General features: G+C 44.2%; 1 protein-coding gene across 2 annotated transcripts in view; it reads right to left on the bottom strand.

Moving 5' to 3' along the window:
- Positions 1-2809: 2809 nt before the first annotated feature.
- LOC145418005 (carbonic anhydrase-related protein 10-like) overlaps positions 2810-10000 on the bottom strand; it is a 339202-nt gene continuing 332011 nt past the window's right edge. For both annotated transcript variants that reach the window (XM_080286543.1, XM_080286544.1), the window contains exon 10: positions 2810-2948. The gene's annotated coding sequence lies outside the window, so the exon portion shown is untranslated. The remainder of the gene's footprint in view (positions 2949-10000) is intronic.

The following is a 10000-nucleotide window of genomic DNA, read 5'->3' as shown; positions in this document are numbered from 1 at the left end:
TCATTGCTACTTTTTTCTTTTTTTTTTAGTTTTTGTATCCTACTGCTCGACAATCTTACTCTGTTAAAAAGACTTTGCAATAATGAAGAGGTTAATGAAGGCTGTATCTACCCCTCCAATTCGCGTTGTCTCTCGAAAGTTAAATAAAAGTAAATAAAATAACCTGTAGCTAAGAATTGTGAAAATATAAGGACATACTCGCACTGAAGGGACCATTTTCATTTATCTAATTCCCTTACTGCCAAAACTCTCCCTTGATCTAAATAATCTAGCTTTATACACACACACACACACACACACACACACACACACACACACACACACACACACACACACACACACACACACACACCATGAATATTAAAAAGAAAAGTAATTGCGTAGCTGACACAGTTATTTTTCTTTTACAATCAGTACTTCGCAATAACAGACAGGTCATTACAAGAACAATATTATTAAGAAATCTCACTTAGCCTCTGTAGACCGAAGAAGCCCCTTTAATTTTAGTTTAGCTATCTCCAGACGATTTTATTCATCTTCGGAGAGGCTTTTTCGAGGTGGATGGGTTAGATACAGTCCCCGTAACACCTAAGCAGAACTGAATTAGTCTGTTAGTAAAGAGAGTGAAATAATGCTGACGTACTCGAGGGGAAGGGTAGAGAGGAATACATTGTTTGGCCGCAGCAAAAATGAAATACAGGAAAAAATAAAAAAGGTCACGTAATTTAAGGGGTTACGGTACTGAATGGATACGGGAAGGGATTTACTATCACCCCATTGCCTATTTAATAATTATAATTGGTATGTTTTCATCTAACTGAAGGGGGCCACTCATACAAGCCTGATTATTATGTAGTGACTGCGTGAAATTTGACGGCCTATGTTATTTGGTAAGAATGAGTCTCCTTGGTTACTAGTTCAACCGACCTTCCAATCTAACCTCTCTTCTCCATCAACTGAGCTGAAAGGGGTTAGGGCTCTTTGGCTGGGTAGAGAGAACGCACTTCACCGTACAGTATACAGCCATCTTCTATCCACCTCTCTAATACTGATAATAATAATAATAATAATAATAATAATAATAAAAACAACTAGAATGGCACTCAGTAGAGCGCATACCTCCGCGAACGCCCTATCTCGCAATATTAAAGAAAAAAAAGAAAAAAGAATCCTGGATCCGCATCTTTATCCGGATCCACACCAAAATTAAATGGAGTGTATTCTGGGCCAAGGCACATTCTTCTACCAAGTTTCGTGGAAATCCGTCCAGTAGTTTTTGTGTAATCTTGCTCACAAACCAACCAACCAATAAACAAACAAACGGACAGGGGTAAAAACATAACCTCCTTGGCGGAGGTAATATTAATAATAATAATAACGTGTGTGTGTGTGTGTGTGTGTGTGTGTGTGTGTGTGTGTGTGTGTGTGTGTGTGTGTGTGTGTGTGTGTGTGTACAGGTGCATCTCTTTTCTGTTTTTACTGCATATTTCCACTTTCAGCTGTTTTTTTAAGTGCATAATTATCCTACTTCTAATGGTAATGATGATGAGGGTGGTAAGTACAGTTTCTTTGGTTGTTAGTCTCTGGAAGTCATTTTGGTTTATTTATCTTGAAAAATTATGAAAAAAAAATGGAAGTGAGTGGAGAGAAAGAACCATACTAGCAAAAGGCAAATTAGTAGTGGTAGTACTAGCAGTAGTAGTAGTTTTGGTGGTGATGGTTGAAAAGTAGTAGTAGTAGTAGTAGTAGTGGTAGCAATAGTAGTAATAGTAGTTGTAGTAGTAGTAGTAGTAATGGTGGTGGTAGTGGTAGTAGTTGTTGTTGTTGTTGTTGTACTGGAGAAGTAGCAGTAGTAGTAGCAGCAGCAGCAGTGGTAGTAGTATCAGTAGTTGCAGTGGTAGTAGTTGTAACACTAATAGTAGTAGTAATAGCAGTAGTAGTAGAAATAGTAATAGTAGTAATAGTGATCGAAAGAAGACGATAATCTACAGGGACGTGTATAGATAGTGAGAGGAGTGGTGAAAATCAGACTCAGGGTGAAGGCAGGTCAGGGTGAGAGGGTCAGGTCAGGGTGAGGCAGGTCAGGGTGAGAGGGTCAGGTTAGGGTGAAGCAGGTCAGGGTGAGATAGGTCACGGTGAGAGAGTCAGGTAAGAGTGAGGAAGGTCAGGGTGAGAGGGTCAGGTCAGGGTGAGGCAGGTCAGGGTGAAGCAGGTCAGGGTGAGATAGGTCAGGTTGAAGCAGGTCAGGGTTAGGCAGGTCAGGGTGAGAAAGTCAGGTAAGAGTGAGGCAGGTCAGGGTGAAGCAGGTCAGGGTGAGAGGGTTAGGTCAGGATGAGGCAGGTCAAGGTGAGGTAGGTCAGGGTGAGAGGGTCAGGTCAGAGTGAAGCAGGTCAGGGTGAGAGGGTTAGGTCAGGGTGAGGTAGGTCAGGGTGAGGAATACCAGGGTGAAGCAGACCAGGGTGAGGAGGCCAGGGCGAATCTGGTCAGGGTGAGGCAGGTCAAGGTGATGGGGAGCCAGGTCAGTGCGAGGTAAATCAGGGCAGAGTGAGGGGGGTCCTGGTGAGGCAGATCAGGCCAGGGTGAGGCAGATCAGGTCAGGGTGAGGCAGATCAGGCCAGGGTGAGGCGGGTCAGGTCAGGGTGAGGCAGGTCAGGTCAGGGTGAGGCAGGTCAGGTCAGGGTGAGGCAGGTCAGGTCAGGGTGAGGCAGTTCAGGGTGAGGCAGGACAGGTCAGGGTGAGGCAGGACAGGTCAGGATGAGGCAGGTCAGGTCAGGGTGAGGCAGGTCAGGTCGGGATGAGGCAGGTCAGGTCAGGGTGAGGCAGGTCAGGGTGAGGCAGGACAGGTCAGGGTGAGGCAGGTCAGGTCAGGGTGAGGCAGGTCAGGTCAGGGTGAGGCAGGTGTTCCTTGTTTCTCTTCGCTGGACGGGAGGATCACATTCCCGGGGCAACTGCAAAGAAAACGGAATCAGGTTAAAAAAAACGAGAACACTATATAGAAAATGGAGTTCGGGTAATGATTATGAAATTATTATAAGGGCGGAAATGAGTCAAAATTTATGCAGCTTTGGCGAGACTGCTCTTAGTAAAGGAGTTAAAGCAGGCCATCAAATAAAAAAAATAAATAAATTCCAATGAACTAAGATGTCTTCTGAGTATAACTAATAGTAATAATAATAATGATGATAATAGCAAAAATAATAATAATAATAATAATAATAATAATAACAGCCCATCGTAGAGAAAGGCTTTACCTGTGGCTGTTACCTGTTTTATTCAGCTATGGCGGTTATCAACATGTTATTTACAAGAAAAATAATCCTGTAATCTAATTAGTATGATTACAAGAAAAAATTAACTGTTTTTAGTACACGTATAAATTATGAAAATGGAAATTGCAAATGTTTCTTTGTGATATCTGAGTGTGTGTGTGTGTGTGTGTGTGTGTGTGTGTGTGTGTGTGTGTGTGTGTGTGTGTGTGTGTGTGTGTGTGTGTGTGTGTGTGTGTGTGTGTGTGTGTGTTCAGAAATGTATATATAGAGTAAGACAAACAGACAGACAGATCAACACACACATACATAATATCAATGCACAGACGCATATCCAGTGTCATAACAGTAATACATGAAAATTTATGAGATAGATTTGCACCAAACTTGGAATAATTACTAGGAACCATCAGAGAAAGAAGCAATTACCTTGAGTGTAAAAAAAATCCAAGGTCAAGGTCAAGGTAATTAAAAAACGTCACTCAATTATACATATCTCAAAAGTGAAAGACTACAGAGACGTGAATTCAAGACCATAATATTCCTTAAAGTTATAGTTCCATTCCAAATTATTATCTTTACCTAGAACTTTAAACTTTACGGATCAAAATTGACCTAAAATGACCTCAGCGTTTGAAATCCTGAGAGGTATATGCTCTCTGCATGCCCCTCTTAAACTCTGCTTTGACGTAATTCTAATCGTCGGACTTACCATGCTCGTCAAAAATTATCCTGGCATTCTTTCGACTAGCAGACCTTTGTGCTAACCACTTGACCAATGCCTACACCTACACTTCAGTACACACACACACACACACACACACACACACACACACACACACACACACACACACACACACACACAATCACACAATCACCAACTCTTACCCTCCCCACACACACACACCAACACAACCCCCTCATACCACACCAACACAACTCCCCCCCACACACACTCACCAACCTCTACCCTACACACACACACACACACACACACACACACACACACACACACCACTCCCACCACCACACACACTCACCACACCAATCTCCACACACACTCACCACACAAACACAACCCCCTCACACACTCTAACCACATCAACCCTCCCCCTACACCCCCACCACCACCACCACACCACCATCCCTACCCTGACAGCTCCAATTCCACCAGTCAGTCCTTTGAAGCGACCTCCTCTCCACACCCCCAACACCCACGAATTATATCCCTTGAATAATATCGAATCCTTTATGACAGTCTGCTATTATTTTGATGCGTAATCTTGTAATAGGTCAGATAGCTGTCTTTTGTGGGATGCTTTCTGATTGTGTGTGTGTGTGTGTGTGTGTGTGTGTGTGTGTGTGTGTAAATGTGTGTGCTATAGAGAAAGAGGCGGGGGTTGCGTGTGTGTGTAAGAGAGGGGGATGTTGCGTGTGTGTCTAATTATTCACCGGGTCGGTCAGGATCACTTGCTGGTCGTGATCGTCAGCTTTTACCCTCCCGGAAGGGAGCAGAGAGCTTATATAGTCCGATCTAAGGGCAAGGCTGTGACCTTCACACACGCACACACCCGTCCCCTTGCTCTAGGGGGACAGTAACCACCCACTTCGTCAGAAACTTTTCGCAACCTGAGCGAGGCGCGAACTCCCGTCCACCAGTTGGCAAGCGAGAACGTTACCACTGCACCAGCGAGCGGTGTCTGGGTGTGTGTGTGTGTGTGTGTGTGTGTGTGTGTGTGTGTGTGTGTGTGTGTGTGTGTGTGTGTGTGTGTGTGTGTGTGTGTGTGTGTGTGTGTTTGCTTGTTTGTGTTTGTGCGGGCAAGCAGATTTGTCTTAATGGAGGAGGATGTGTTTTTATGCAAGGTAGGCAATGAGAGAGAGAGAGAGAGAGAGAGAGAGAGAGCAGTAGCGTGTGTGAAGTGCTGCAAGTGGGACAGGCTTCACACACACACACACACACACACACACACACACACACACACACACACACACACAAGAGCTATCACCCTCACTCAGACTCCTTCTACACCCACACACACACACCTGAAGTCAGTGTTATATTGTGGTTCTCTCTCTCCCTCTTCTTCTTCCTCCCACGCCTCCATTTCTCTCTTCTCCTACTGCCTCTCACTCTCCCACACTCCTCAATTCTTTTCCTCCCCCTCTCCCCTCTCGCACTCCTCCCCATACCCCTCCCACCCCTCTTTTTTTCTCCCCCTCGTCCCCCTCCATTCTCCCTTCCCTCTACACCTCTCCCTCCTCACCCCCCACTCACACTCAGTTCTTCCCCTCATCCCCTCCTCATCTAATACCCCTTATTTTTCCCCTCTAGTCCCTTCCATCTCCTCCCTTTCCCCCCTTTCCTTTCCACCCACCCACAGCTCCTCCCCTTCTCTTTCTCTCTCTCTCTCTCTCTCTCTCTCTCTCTCTCTCTCTCTCTCTCTCTCTCTCTCTCTCTCTCTCTCTCTCTCTCTCTCTCTCTCTCTCTCTCTCCATTCTTCGTCTTCTGTCACCCCACTTCTCAGTCCCTTCTTTTTCATTTTCTTCCCTCCATTCATTCATTCTGTCTTCTCCCTTTCATTCCCCTTCTCCCTCCTTCTCTCCCTTTTCTCCAGACATCCTCCCTTCCTTTACATTAGCCCTTCCTTTCTTCTCACTCCTTTCCCTTACTCCTCACATCATTCCCTTCCTTCCCCTTCCTCCCCTCTTTTCCCTTACCTTCTTCCTATTTACTGTAGATTCTGTTCCTCTTACTTCTTTCCTTCCTTCCTGCCTTCCTTCCTTCCTTCCATTCTTCGATTCTTCCTTCCTTCTTTCCTTCCTTCCTTCCTTCTTTCCTTCCCTCACACCCCTCTTCACCCCTACATCTTACTCTCCCTACCTCTCATGTCTTCTTCCTTCCCCTTTCCTCCTTGTCTCACATCTCCCCTTTTCTCCCTTTCCCTCCACCCCTTCCGCTTCCCTCCCCTCTCCTTCATCCCCATCCCTCCAATCCACACATCTCTCTCCCCATCTCCCTCTACCCAACGCCCTCTCTCCCAAGTCACACCCCTCTTCTCCCCCTCCCTCGCTCACTCAAACCTCCTTACCCCACTCCATCCCTCACTTCCCTTTTCCCTTCATCCCATGCTTCACATCCCTCTCCCCACCACTTCCCTCACCCACCATATCCCACTTCCTCTTCCCTCCACGTCCCCAAACCATCTCCCATTCTCCCATAATCCCTCACGACCTCTCCCTCTCCCCATCTTCACTTTCTCTACCCTTCACACCCTCTTCCTCCCCTTCATCGTCACTTTCTCTACCCCTCACACCCTCTTTTTCCCCCCTTTCCCTTCACCTCTCCCATCTTTATTTCTTCTTCACACCTTCTTCCTTCCCTTCTCTCCACGTCGAGCCTTCTGCTTCACTCTCCAGCTCTTTAACTTCCGTAATTAAAAAGGCTTCTATCACTACGAAGCCAGGACTATGGGATCGTGAAGTTTGTGTGGGTTGTATTACGGGCGTACCCACTATTTATCTTTTTATCAGTCTATCTATCTATCTATATCTATCTTCTGTCTATCTATCATCTATTTTGGGGAGATGGCAGAAAACCCTCCCTGTATTTTCTTCAGTGGACACAACAGGCAATCAAGGCCATATACTTTTTTGGCATAGTATTCCAAATAGTAAACAATTTCTGAGAGAGTCTTTGTAGAATCATAGCAATATTCCCCCCGCTCTTCCTCTTCCTTCTCCTCCTCCTCCTTCTCATCCTTATCCTCCTCCTCCTTCTCTTCTCCCTGCTGGCACTTACCCCCTACATCCTTCAGTCCTGAATATGCAGCTATGTGTATCAGTATAACTCTATGTAACTCACACTCTTCTTCTACCCTGTTCTTCTTTAGTGTCTTATTCTTCACTTTTAAATTCTCCCATACTGTGGAAAGGAGTGGAAAGTTTGTATAGTGTTTGTATATCTGTGTAACTCAATATATAAATCCTACTTTTCCTCTACCTCCATTTCCATCGGCTTTTTATCATTCACATACACTACCTCACTGCTCTGTCCTCCCGTCTTCTCTCATTCTTCCTTCATCCTTCACTTACATTCATTATTTCTCAGCCTCCCTCTTTTCTTGGCCTTCATTCCTCTTGCTTTCGCTTCCCTTCTTGTTCCATTTAATCCACTTTTTTTTTTTACTATATCCATGCGATTTTACTCAGGATAGATTTATTTCTTTACTGTATGGGATACATATAGATTTAACAACCCCATTCACTTTTTTCTTTCTCACTTCAGTTAAACAAAATCGTCTGGCAGCAAAAGATAAGTAAAAGAACATCATCGGAGTGGGGTTAATTTTCCTCACCTCTCCTTTTGCCTTTCCTCCAATCTCCTCCACCTACTCTTTTACCTCCGTACCTCTCTCACTTCCCCCTCCTCCTCCCCTCCCCTCTCTCTCTCTAATCTTCTTCCTTCCTCCCTCTCTCTCCCCTCTTTTTGGCCTCCTCTCCATTCTTTCATTCCTGCTCTTTTTACCTCTCTACGTCTTCCATTTCTCCTCTCTCTCTCTCTCTCTCTCTCTCTCTCTCTCTCTCTCTCTCTCTCTCTCTCTCTCTCTCTCTCTCTCTCTCTCTCTCTCTCTCTCTCTCTCTCTCTCTCTCTCTTTCTTTATATGAGTGTGTGTGTGTGTGTGTGTGTGTGTGTGTGTGTGTGTGTGTGTGTGTGTGTGTGTGTGTGTGTGTGTGTGTGTGTGTGTGTGTGTGTGTGTGTGTGTGTGTGTGTGTGTGTGTGTGTGTGTGTGCATCTTTCTTCTTCTCATACTCCCACGCTCCCCACTCCACTCATTCATCCTCCGCTCCACCCTTCACCTCACATAACATAATAACATACTCGTCTTTATAACATTACGATCCTGTGACCTACCTTACAAAATAACACGCGTCTGTATCTGACTGTTCTCTGTTCTATAAAATTGTTCTTCTACACCTTACTCTGTTCTGTGTGATATTTTTCTGTGCTATTCCCTACTGTCTCCCATGTAATACTCTTATGTGATACGATATTCCTGGCTTTTGAGAGAGAGAGAGAGAGAGAGAGAGAGAGAATGTAATGAGTGGGGGAGAGGGGATGCAATGAAGGAGTGAGGAGGTAAGAGAGAAGGAAAAAAGAGAGAGAAAAAAAGAAAGGAATTGGGAGCAGGTACAAGAGAGAGAGGGAGAGAGAGAGAGAGAGAGAGAGAGAGAGAGAGAGAGATTAATAATCCTATAATGAAAGACAACCTTCGTTCTTCATGACAGTTCATTATTATTATCCTCTCAGTCATTTCTAAGTACAGGGTGGTCTAAATATAACGCTTCTCGTGTGTGTCTATCCTGCATTATTTATTTTTAATGCTATATCTACTGCTACACCCACGCCCACACCGGCAGACTGAGCCGCCCCCGCAGTAGATGTACCGTCAGGCGAGTGGTCCCTGGTGCTATGTACAGAACAAACTCTATATCAACACTGGAAGCCCTATAACAAAAACCAATCCTTCTTACTCCTGCAAAAAGAAGGACTAGTAGCTCTATAACAAAAACGTATCTTTCTTCATCCTGCATAATGGAAACTAATCTTCCTTCGTCCTATACAATAAAACTCCTCTAACACGCCTTTACTGGCTCTATAAACTGCAACACTAAGCTCTGTATGTAAAGTCATGTTCTCTTAACTTTGTATAAAAATCTATGTTATATTTTTCATTCTTTCTTCGTTCCTATTGTCCTTCTTTCCTTCCTTTTTTTCATCTTTCTTTCATTCTTAGTTTCTTTTTCTTCCCTTCTTCCTTCCTTTCTTTCGTCTTCCTTTTTTTTCTTTCCATTTCTCGTCCCTCCTTCCTTCCTTCCTTTCTTTCTTTCTTTCTTTCTTTTCTTCTTTCCTCCTTTTTCTTCCATTTTTCTTTCTTCCTTTCTTCCTTCCTTTTTTTTTCTACCTTCTTTCTTTCATTCTTTCCTTTCTTCCTTCTTACCTTTCTGTCTTTCTATCTATCTATCTTTCTTCCTTTCTCTCCTTCTTTCTTCCGTACTCTCCCTCCCCTGTCTGATCCATCTATAACCTTTCTTTCTTTCTTCATTCTTTCTTCCTTTCTTTCTTTTTTTCTTTCTTTCTTTCTTCAATACTCTTCCTCTCTTGCCTCTATAAATACCAACCCTGACAGTCCTATAACTAAAGCTGGGAAAGAGAGAGAGAGAGAGAGAGACAGACAGAGAGAGAAGAGAAGACATACATACAGTCAAACAATATTTCTAAGGCTACCCAGTATTCTTAAAATCCTGATGTAACAACTTCTCTCTCTCTCTCTCTCTCTCTCTCTCTCTCTCTCTCTCTCTCTCTCTCTCTCTCTCTCGGGTATAGGACAAATCAGAGAGAGAAAAAATATAAAAACGTTTCCTTCTTATCAACCGATGTAAACTCTCTCTCTCTCTCTCTCTCTCTCTCTCTCTCTCTCTCTCTCTCTCCAGCCGCCCACATTTCAGAGTATTATCCTCCCGGGTTTCTTCAATTCGGGTGCAATATTTTCTGGGCCTGATGAGAGGACAGGGGTCGTGGGTGTAAGTGCGTTCGACACTTTTCTTGCACTGAGAGAGAGAGAGAGAGAGAGAGAGAGAGAGAGAGAGAGAATTTTCGTGGGCTGATAAGAAGGATATGCTCATTTTATGTTTTTTTTTTCTTATTTGTCCCATACCTCATATGACAGAGAGAG

Source organism: Coenobita brevimanus, chromosome 112 (genome assembly GCF_032717465.1).
Source record: "Coenobita brevimanus isolate Jiangsu-jjx chromosome 112, ASM3271746v2, whole genome shotgun sequence".
Classification (NCBI taxonomy): Eukaryota; Metazoa; Arthropoda; class Malacostraca; order Decapoda; family Coenobitidae; genus Coenobita; species Coenobita brevimanus.
The sequence above is the reverse complement of the archived record's forward strand: the minus strand, read 5'-3'. Positions and strand labels throughout refer to the sequence as shown.